This window comes from Halyomorpha halys, unplaced genomic scaffold (assembly GCF_000696795.3).
Source record: "Halyomorpha halys isolate HHAL.00 unplaced genomic scaffold, Hhal_1.1 Scaffold37.1, whole genome shotgun sequence".
Taxonomy (NCBI): domain Eukaryota; kingdom Metazoa; phylum Arthropoda; class Insecta; order Hemiptera; family Pentatomidae; genus Halyomorpha; species Halyomorpha halys.
In genome coordinates, this window is record NW_027106407.1 from 873,841 (window position 1) to 885,681 (window position 11,841).

At 31.3% G+C, this 11,841-nt stretch overlaps 1 long non-coding RNA gene across 1 annotated transcript in view; it reads right to left on the bottom strand.

Annotated features, from left to right (window-relative positions):
• Positions 1-2,562: 2,562 nt before the first annotated feature.
• The window catches only part of LOC136795138 (uncharacterized), a 51,038-nt gene continuing 41,759 nt past the window's right edge, over positions 2,563-11,841 (bottom strand). Inside the window, exon 4 of the long non-coding RNA XR_010842699.1 lies at positions 2,563-2,813. This is a non-coding gene — a long non-coding RNA (uncharacterized lncRNA). The remainder of the gene's footprint in view (positions 2,814-11,841) is intronic.

An 11,841-nucleotide genomic window follows, 5' to 3' on the forward strand; every position in this document is an offset into this window, starting at 1 on the left:
TCTCAAATTCATTCAAGTTGATTCCACAAATTAAAAGATATTCTAGGATTCTGGTTATTGATCTCGGCAAATCATTTTGGTGGACAAGGAATTATTACCGCGTAAATCGCATAATGAACATAACATATATGATTATCCAACATTAATAACAAAAAGGTGCTCCCTGTTATTTCAGTAAAGTATTCAATCTATACTGACAACAATGTTAGTGATATGAAGCACATTTACTATAATTTATTTTTTGCTTGTAACTGTATTGGTCAGGAAGGGCCTAAATACTTCTTTAAGGACTTCACTAAAATTTGTTTTCATATTTTTCAAGTTCTGATTCATAGTTTAGTAGTATTGTGTTAAAAATTATCGTTTTGTCAATTCTATGAGTATTAAATGAGGTTTGTGTTAAATTATTTTATATCTCGTATTTTTTTCTTATATTGTTCCTACAATACCTCTTTCATCTGTCTGGTTTAATTTGACACTGGAGTATGCTATTAAAAAGGTTATGAATACCGAAAATGGTTTAACTATGAGTGGTAAAATACCTATGCTTATAGTTTGATATCGGTAGGTGATGACGAGGATACCATAAAGCATAATATAACTAATATAAATATATAAATATTGATAACTGTTTTTAGAGTTTTACTACTGGGTAGTTTCTTTACATCCTGTATCATATCATTATGTCATTATGATCAAATTTACTTGTTGTATTTTTTTTATACAGTTGTAAATATCAATTAATAAATAAATAAAAAAAAAATAAATATTGATAAATAATCTGAAATAATCTTAAGGAAATAATCTCAAAATAAATACAGATAAAACCAAATATATAGTAAGTAGTATAAGTCGCGATTTTGGTGATATATAGATATAGGAGGAAATACATTTGAACAAGGAGACAGGTTTGAGTATTTAGTCTACGGTAACTAGCAAAAACGAAATTGATGAGTAAATAAAGGTAGAGAATGCATGTTATTTTTTAATTTCGAATTTTTTTTTTAGCTAGCTTCTTTTGTCTAAAAATGAAATCAAATCTTAGAATTTTCATTTTTAGTTGTAGAATTTTCATTTTAGCTGGAATAGCGTCTCATGGTTTCTGAAAAGAAAGTATTGGGTGAAATATTTGGATTGAAGAAAGATGAGTTAACAGGAGACTTTAGAATTACGTGGAATGCACCTGGTAGAGTTCAGTAACGATAAACCCGTAAAAAAGTATTAAACATTTACATTGACCGAAACATTAGAGGAAGGTTGCGTCAAGACTAATCTTGTGGATTTAGGTTTGAACAGGCGTCATTGGAGAGATGTGTGCAGACAGCGATTGATGGTATCGGCAACGAATCTTCGGGTTCGCTAAACTTTTAAGTTATTATTATCTTTTTTCTACACTCTTATACATCTCTGTATCCAATTGGATATAAACAAATACAACTATTCCGCAGTCCTCGGAAGTAGAGCGTGTTACTAGCGCACTCTCGTATTATTATCAATTATCATCTTAATACAGGACCGTTATGAAAAAGATTAAAGGTTTAAAACCAGTCTGTAAGTGATGAGTTGTTATATTAATGAAGAGATGAAGAAAATCATCATATAAAAACAGGTCGTTATTAATAATAGGCAACTTGAGTTCTGAGTGGATTGAATATCCCGTGAAAATAATTGATATCTGAAGAGAATACGAAGAAGGCGTGGTAAAATTTCAAGTGGCTTTGATAAATGTGGTCCTATTTATTAGAGGATTTGACTGGATGTAAATATATGCTAATATGGGAACCTCTACCTGTTTTCTATTATAGCCTTCGATACGACGCCTGTGATTGGCGCTAATATTAAATATTGAGGAAATCTACATGAAATTTAAACTAGTAATTAATGTGTTATTTTTATCTTAATTAAAATTTCCGTTTATTATTTTATTTATTTATTTTTTTTTTTTTTACGACACATATTTTAGCAGCTAAAATAGTGGGTAAACGAAGAATTTCTTGACTTCCAGTAGGGAAGTGATCGGGGTGTATCAACGTTTCAATAATTTGAAAACTAATACAATTAAGATTTGAAAATTAAGTTAAAATTATTTTCTCAAATTTAAAACCAATACCAATACCTCTGAAGTGTAATGATAATAATAGAATTATTTATTTATTCTTAACCGAATCCCTTCAGAATAATAATACAGAAAATAAAATTAGACTTTAGTGTCTTAGAGTTGAGAAAAAAAAAATCATCAAATAGCTAAAATAATATTAAATCCAAATTTAACTTGCTATAATAAATTTAAAATAATAAATAAAAATGATAATTGACACTGTATTTATTGATATAATTTTGAGTTTGTATAGAAAAAAAAATATGAAAGGTATTCTGTCCCTGTCTTCGTCCACTAGATCTGAAAGGAAAATCTAATCGAAAAGAGTTAGGAAAATTAAAATATCTAATGACATCCTCGGGAGATCCGATCAAAATTGTTGGTAAATTTTATGTTTTGTCCCTCTAAACAAATTATTGTAGCAATTATTGGGCAATGTTGCTTGTCATATCATTCAGGTCAGAGCACCCACTCCCTCATATTTGGATGAAACTGGGCAAAAATGATTTTATCACCAGGATTTTTAGGATAACTCCTAAAAAAGGGTTTTTGTTCTATCATTTATCGTTTTCGTAAAATTAACTTTTTAGGCAAGGACTCTCAAATGGAAAGCGAGACTTTTAGGTTATATTAAAAAGATTTGTCTTGAAAACTACTCTTAAATACAGGGTAATCTTGTTAATCCCAACTTTGGTACTCCGAACTCTCCAGCAATCTGAAATGGTGTAAAAAAAAAAGTAATTATCGTGAAAATAGAAAGTAAAATAGTTTACCGTTTCGGATAATCTAATTCCTATGAAAGTGTTCAGAATATTATGTATTTTGTTGGTATTAGAAATACATAATATCTATTGTATAAATAATCCTATTCTGTAAACTAATTTAATTAATAGTAGAAACATGTATAATACAAATTTTGTTAGTGAACTATATTTTTTTTTTATCTTGTTTTAAATAAATCCATACGAAGAATATTTTTTATTTTTATTTATACATTTTTAAATGAAGAATCTTATAATTTTAACAAATTAAATCATTGCTTAGCATGACTGGAGATGTAGAAGAAAACATTTTTTTTTTAATTTTTAATAACTTCAAAATGTGAAATTTAAAAAAAAAATTAAATTAAATAAATATAAATAGTTATGTACATTCATATTGCTGAATTTTTTAACAATATTTTTTACTAGTACTGTCGGCCTAACTTTTTATTAATTCGAACTCCCCTGCAACAATTAGTTAATTAGTTCAGATTACTGATATTACACTGTATATATATATTTCATGCAATTTCGGAAGATGCTATTGTTTTTATGACCAACTCAGCAAAAATGGATCTTATTAAACTTACTCAATCTCTCAAAAAACTTAAAATAATTAAATAAAATTTTTATAAATTAAAAAACGGCTACTTTTTGTATAAAATGCAAATTCTGTTGTCATGTATAACAGAGGTAGAATGCAGAAATTGTTAAAATATCTTAATATATACACAAACAATGTTGTATAACAAATGTTGTTTGGGTTATAAAGTTATTTTCTTAAACAATGAAAATTATTATCGTTGTCTGTGATGAAAGTGATCAGGTTTATTTAACACCTCAGTATAATTACAGATGCCATTTAATTTTTAACGTCTTTTTTGGATGGTTTTTGTTTTATCGATAGTAATGAGTTAATTTCTTTCCAAGAATATGCATTCCCTTAATTATTAGAATGGATGCGTTTTAATATAAAATTTATATTTTTTATATTCTGGAGTTTAAACTAGACTATTTATACAGTTTTCCAATATATATTTTTTTCTCCAATATATTCTAACACTACAGTTATAGATTTATTTATATTGTCGACTTTACATATATGACTTTAAATGTTCTTTATACCCGATGTCAGTATTCATTTTATACAGTGTATTTTGTATTCAACTAATTAAGTGTTTCCATTAAATTGGGATGCCACTGACAGGAATTTGATAAGTGCGTGTCTTCAACCTCCTCTAGAGGGGAGAGAAAAAATAGATCGAACTCTTTGGGACAGCTAGTAAAAAGTGCTGTTCCCTCTAATTCAGATGGAATGTTTCACAGGTTAACTTATTTCCAGGCAAACTGGATTGTTTCCACATCCTCTACACGCCATCTGTATTTGTGGTCACGGACTTACTATGAACTATTATAGTCTTCATATTCCAGATGATGTTTTACTCATTATTAGATGTTGTATAACTTTAGAATTACTGTCTAGTTATTACTTCATAAAATAAAAAAGATATATCGTATATTTATGTGTAAAAATCAGTTTAGTTACTCACATGGTAGAACATAAAAAATTAGAATTAATAAAACTATTGGTGTTCCTACTGTCGTTGACGAATGTGATAGTACAAGAGCCGGGGAAAAAAAGGCAGTTATCTCATCCCAATTTTTGATTACTTTAATGAAAACTATGTATCATTACTAGTCAAAATTGATGAGTCTGCTAAGTGTAGGCAATTATCATTATCAATTATTAGACTTCTTCCCATAAAAAATGGAAGACTTATTAATAAAATCAAGAAATAATGAAATCTTGAAAATTTAGAAAAATTCTAACTAGTTTACGTTTGATCCGGTTGTACTAGATGTGAATACGCGCCATTGTATTTCTCGATAGTCCAGGATTGGTGCGATGGTGTGATGGTGTGATGGCGAAGCGAAGGAAGGTAACGAGGGCGTTAATAAGTTCACACCTCAAGCGGAGGGCAATAAATATCTCCTGTCAAGAAGGCAACATCTCCATTATAACTAATCGCCTCGCCCGGTCCCTATTGACTTTCCATTACCTCCATCTTCTTTCGATTCCCTCTAATCCAATTCCAACCCTCCTGTCCAAGGCCTTTGTTATATCCATCGCCTAGCTCATCACATTAGCTACTTGACTCGGTAATTTTGTATCAATAATAAAGATTCCGAGCAAGGAGATAGTTTGTAAGCTAACCATGTTGTACAACAATGGTATCATACATAAAAAGTATTGATTAGCTTAATTATTTAAGAAAATATGCAAAGATTTCTTTGTTTATGTATTCTTTCTACAACTTTTTGAAGGTTGAACATCCGTACTTTTAAATTGGTATCAAATTAATTCTTACCAGAGATGAAATGAAAAAGAAAATTTATTCTGGACAGAAGTCTCCTAAAAATGGTTGTGTTGTTTTTCATTTATAGATATTTGTCTGGTTAAATATCAACAGAAGCGCACTTGTCAGATAGTTGTTATAGAAACCATATTCTTTACATCGAAGTTGGTGGAAGAAATGGTGTTGTCTAATGGAAATAACAGAGGAGTTGTACCTTGTTTTATTACAAATGAAAAAAAAAAAAGTAGGAATGTCTTGGGATATTATAAAAACTGTTTCTAACATACTAATGGGAACATAATAAAGTACTAACCATCCAAATGAAGGTAAGACTAAAGTTTAAGTATTTACAAAACAAGAAGACCTGAAATTGGATGGACAAATTATAGAATGGAAACCAAGTGCTGAACTTCTTGGGCTCTAAATAGACTTTTACAAAATAGATTAATAATCAGTGATATAAAACAATAGGGCTATGGGCTCAACAGTTCTTGCAAGTCGGAGGAGTTTGAGAGTAACCATCTTCTTTGAACATATTATTGTTTTTCGGATAATCAGATTTATAGAGAAGGCTTAATCCGTAGTAAGCCTGGGTTTTCTCAGCGGCCATCTTTAACCTCTATTTCTTACCATCAGATTGGCGCACCGTTGCGTTTCTAACTTTGCTGCTAAAACGGCTCTACTAATAGAGGATTCTATTGCGGCCATATCATTCACATAATGGATACAAAACGGCTACTTACAAAACGACAAGTGTCTGGTTTAACGCTCTTTCTTTCTGTTCGATTGGATCTACAGACGTGTTCCAAGAGTTGGGATCTGATCTGCATCTACGATCACGTTTTTATTGCTTGTGATGATCTTTCCAGTTGGATATAATTTTTTTTAAAGCCATTTCCTTCAGGTAGATTCTGATTCAGTGTTAGAGCAACGCTGCCCACGTGATCTTAGCATTCCGCACATTCCACTATGGTATACTGTTTCAGATTCATTACCTCAAGGTTGAGGTTGTTGAGTTTAGTAGCTGCTCTGGGCCTCCTCTCTACTGATCTAATACTCTTAACGTGACCATGTTCCAATGGCAACTGGGTTTCGCCAGGACATCATAGCATTGGTCGACATCTTACCTCATCCATCAAGAGGCACCAACGGCCTCTGGTGAGCTAGATGATAATCTTAATCATAGATGGCTTCTTCGCCCCTTTGATCACGTGATACTCTGGCCTGTCTGACTCATGCTTCGTTTGTTTTAGTGATGCATTTGACCATGCACAATTAAGACAAGTCGAACCATTTTTTCCTTCTTTCGGCCGTCCTTTAGGACATGGCAGAGTATGGTATCTTCTTTACACGTGACCTTGGTGTATCTACGGCCTTGATACTTCGTTCACCATGCTACTGTCATCCTAGGCTACTATTTGCAACATTTGGAATCTCACAATCGGGTAAGTCCATTTTTAGCTGTTGATAAAACAATTATCGTGACTAACGAATGTAATGGGGCCGACTCGGTTATTCTTCCCTACAAAAACTTCATCAATTCCAGTAAACCCGTAGAGTGAGGTATACCCTTTACCTTCTGGATTTCTTCTATGGAGATAGTTACGCCACCATGGTTATTGAAATGAGATGTGCAATATCTGGTCACCATATTTTTTTTTCTGTCGTTTTAATGCCAAAGTCTGAGTTGTTTCTGCTGTTTAATTGTTTACTACTATTTTAGAAACTTAGGTAGGTCATTAATGCATACGTTTAGTGGTCTGTACCATCAATTGAATGGTGGAATTTCTATTGATTAAAAAAAGTGCGAATTAGGTTTTTGAATGAACTTGGATTTTTGTTTTCTTTGTTCTTTTAACTGTTATTTAGCTGATAAATTATTAACTAACTACTGCTTTGTTTGAACATCTATTCATTCGATAGATTCTGAGCATTACCAGCAGCATTGGACAAAATTTCAAGCTGACTGGTGGGTTTGAAGAAACCGTTTTTTAAAGATAGTCAAAAGCGGTTTCTCAGGACGGGCTTAAAGCGGAAATAAACACTTTTTTAAAATTCAATTCTAAGACACTTGTGATGACAAAAACATGACAATATGTGGTATATGAAGTTATAATACGAAAATTTAATTTACGACTGAGCTGAAAATGAAGCTCCAACTGTCCTGAATCTTCAATGGACGACTACAGAGCACCCTCAATCAAGCAAATCAAAGCAATCTCATTCAAATTTAAATAATTTCCATTCTTAATAAGGGGTTTGAATTGTCCAATACAGGAATGAATCTCAAAGAATAATTAAGGAAAAAATTGACAAATGTTTCTGTTTTTTCATTAGCGAAACTCTTAAAGCTTTGTTTTAGATTTTTCTAATACCATAGTTGTGTTTTCTTTTTTTACTTTTTTGATTTATTAAATTATTTAATGATCACTAATAACCAGTCACACTGCCCCTCCTTTCTTTCGGCTTAAAAGTAAACTATAGACATAGAAAGTATCAGTTTTTCAGTTGTTTTTTTTACAAAATTCATAAATGATACAGTTTTATATTAACTCTGGAAGGTACTACAAAAATGATTACCTAATGCTTAGGAATGAATGATCTACGGGTCGTTGGACGCCTTATAAAATTATCATCCATCTTTTAGATCGTTATTAGGTTGAGACACCTGGAATTGATGTAATTTAAATCACTTTTTAATATGCGGCTACCAAGAGAGTAATTTGTGCTGGATAGAGGCCCGAGGAATGAAAGGAGAGAGGTGAGTGAGTGAGTGGGAGAGGAACAGGGAAAAAGATATGTTCGCTCCCTCTCATCTTGTCAAATTATTAAAAAATAACATATTCTATAACTATAATAAATTTATCCTAGCATTATTTTCCAACCCCAAAAATTGATAAATTTAATATAATTAAATAGCTATTTCCTGATGTCTCAGAGGAGTGTAGAGCTGAACTGGTTTTATAAATGTTGCGAAAAGTGGTTTTAAATTGAGATTAATTTAATTTGACTTCTTTACTTCCACACCTATCGTGTCGATTTTTTTTTTATTTTTCGCACTTTGCTTTTTTGCTATTGGTAATTGAGGAAATTGAATATATTATGTTACAAATTCGAAATTTTGAGAAAATAGGAAATACAGTTGTTATTTTTTATAGATAAGTTTTATCCAAATTACAGGTAAATAATTTGATTAATCAAGAATCTTCAAGTTGTTACAAGGCAAAGATATGCAAATAAAAAAAAATCACTAAGTTAAACTAATTCGTGATAACATAGATTTTTACATTCACTGATTAGTGGAATATGCATGTTCATTTATACATGGAATATAAATACATATATGGGATATGTAATATGGCGTATTAGTTTTGCGATCGTGAAAAATTTTGAATTCCATATAAAAATATGAATTTTTGTATAAAAAAAAATTTTCCTTGTAGAGACACATTTCGGGAAATAAGAGAAGTAATATAGACGTATTATATACCGGTTGAAATCCAAAGATTTTAGAAAAAATAATATTAATTATAGAAAGTCGTAAAACGTAATAAAGGACAAAAAACGAATAAATAAGTGGACTGTTTGTATATAATTTTAATTGTTTAACTATTGGGCGCATGTGCTGTGTGTTTTTCCGTTTCACCAGTCTGATAAATGTATATATGTCACCATAGTTACTAAATAGTAGGTGTTAATAGCGTCTAATTTCACATAACATATATAGGAGTCTTTCACTTAACAGGATGACTACATCCTGTTCTAAATTAATTCTTGGTATTTTCTGTATTAGAGCAAAACTAAATTTTAATAAACTTTTATAAGCCACTATACCTTTGAAATGGAAATATTATTTAAAAAAATTTTCTGAAAACTGTTGAAATTGGAGTTAGCCAATTGGTCAACTGTTCAGCTTCTTTGGAAAATTAGTATGGAAAAGTATTGTCACTGTGTATGTATAGATCTATCAATATATAGATCTGCTGTGAACTCAATGTAGGGTAGTAACCGAAAGTTTTTTCATGAAAAATCCACCAGATTTTTCTTAAAGTATTAATCAAACAATTTATTCATATTAAATATTTGTCGATTTTTAGTCTTCATTTCTTTGAGAAAAACGTCACGAGATATTAAGATGGTCAGTTGGAAGACTGACAACTTACATCATCTGTACGTTCCTTCTACCAATAAAAAATGTTGTAAACAAGACGTGAAGAAGAGAAGAAAAAAAGAAGGACTTTAGGCAGACGGTGACTCGTGTGAGATTTCAATCACCTTTCAGTCGTAAGATTAATGCTTCTTTTTAAGGGACACACAGAGCGAGGCAATTATTAGGGAACTAATACAAATGATGGGGGAGTTACCTGACACTTTCGAGTTATATTTTGAAATATTCGGCGAAAATTTATGAAATTGAAAATGTCTTAATAGTTTTAATTTGTCTTTATATCTAAGGTAACATAATTGTATCTCCTGTATAACTGTATCTGTATCATAACTCACTGTAATCATTGCATTTTACTCTTATTTTCATAGTCATAACATATTCCCCTAGGAACTATTTGTAAGGTTTGTCCACTAAGGCGACTTTCCTAGGATGCAAAATCCAAAAATTGTTTGCTTTATCAACTTTATTGCTTCAAAATTGAATTTGATTGAAAATTGTCTCTATTTATGTTCATGGACCCCCCACTGATAAAAATGCAATTCAATTATATATAAGGCACTGTAAGATAATGTGCCGAGTTGACCAACGGCTATTACTTTGAAAACGAGGGAAGCGATTGGACGATCCACCATCTTTACTTTCAAAAGCCATTTTTCTACTCTCTATCCACTTCATCAGGGATAGTAAAAATTACTAGTCAGGCTGGTGAAAATAACACTAATGAACACTACCTGCCGAGTTAAGCTTGGAAATTCGCTGTCTCTGGAATTTTCTGTAATGAATGGCTTGAGACAGGGGGATCCTCTGGCTCCTCTTCTATTTAATATAGCATTAGAAGTAGCTATTTGTTCAATCAGAACTAAGGCCAGTAGTTATCTATGAGGGTGAAACATAGCCCTTGACAAGAAAAGCAGAACAGATGCTCAACTCCTGGGAGAGAAAGGTATTGAGAAGGATATGAGGAGTCTCGGAGAATGGAGTTTGGAGAAGAAGGAGGAATGAGGAACTGATAAATCTGTACGGGGAACCCAGCATCGTGGCGTTAATTATAAGATGGTTAGGACACGTTGAGAGAATGCCCGATGAAAGGATACTCAAAAAGATGGTTTATGGCAAACCAGATGGAAAATGGAAAAGAGGACGTCCCCGGATCAGATGGCTGGACGATGTGGAGGAGAATTTGAAGCTCTTGAAGGTTGGCAGATGGAAGGAGAGAGCAAGATACCGTGTCGATTGGTTGGCTGTTGTGGGAGAGGTCCGGGTTCTTGCAGGCAGTGTAGTGCCATAATAATTATAACAATAATAATCCCTTCACCAGCTAAATGAAGAAGGAGAGGCCAGGGATCTGCTGGCCCTTCGGGAGGCGGAGAGAAGAATAGGTAAGCAAAATTAGAAACAGCACCAATAGAATTATAGGATATAAATAGAAACAGAAAGATAATTATAGAAATAGAAATAGAAACAATTCACATATTCTATATTTTATTACAGAAATATGCAATACTGGCATGGTTAAATACCGTTGTTTTTTTTATCAGCTTATTAGAAAATTTAACTGTAACTTCAAAAGAGCATCTGAAATGTTAACCAAGAGTGATTTTCCCTTTACCTTAACAAAAAGAAGATTACGATTGCCGCTTTTCCATTTATTCTGTTTATGATTAGGCAACGGACTCCATATATCTTATTTGAATAAACCTTTGATGTATTCCTGACTTTCAACTAATAGTTAGTGTCCACCTAACTCCACCCCCCAAAAAATACCAAAAATATTTGGTGTTAATTTCATAATAATATTATGCAAATATTATTTATGTTAAGGTAAAATTGAAAGATTAGATAGAAATGTAAGGTAATAAAGATATAATATACAAAACAATGTGTAAACATTTTGAACAAATCAGACGGATTTCAAAGAAATTGAGGATATTTGCATTTCATGATATTTGCCAAAATAAATTTAATTTTTTTTATTTCGGAAACAACTTTTAGTTTATGATAAAATATATTTCAGAAACTAAAAACTATAGACGTACTAATATATATTAGCACTCAAATTGAAGCTAGTTAAACCTACTATACAGTAGTTTATGATATTCATCATCCTATGAGTAGTAGTGCTATTGATATTTATCAGAATAAATTCAAAAATGTTGATTAGAGAAAATTTTTGACTTATAAGAAACCATATCTCAAGAATTAAGCAACGTACAGATGCTTGTTAGTGCTAGTTTAATGAGCTATAAAGCAGTTTATGTGATATTTACTAAAATAAATTTATCCTTAATTATTCGGAAAAAAATTCATTTACAAATTCATATTAAAATGTATTTTGAAAGTAACGCTTAAAACCTATCACAGAAATCTGTACAAACTTAGTTCCTTCTTTTTAGTAGAAGAATACATCGACTTTTCCAATCAAAATCTTAATTTAACTGGTCTAAACATGTAAAAATG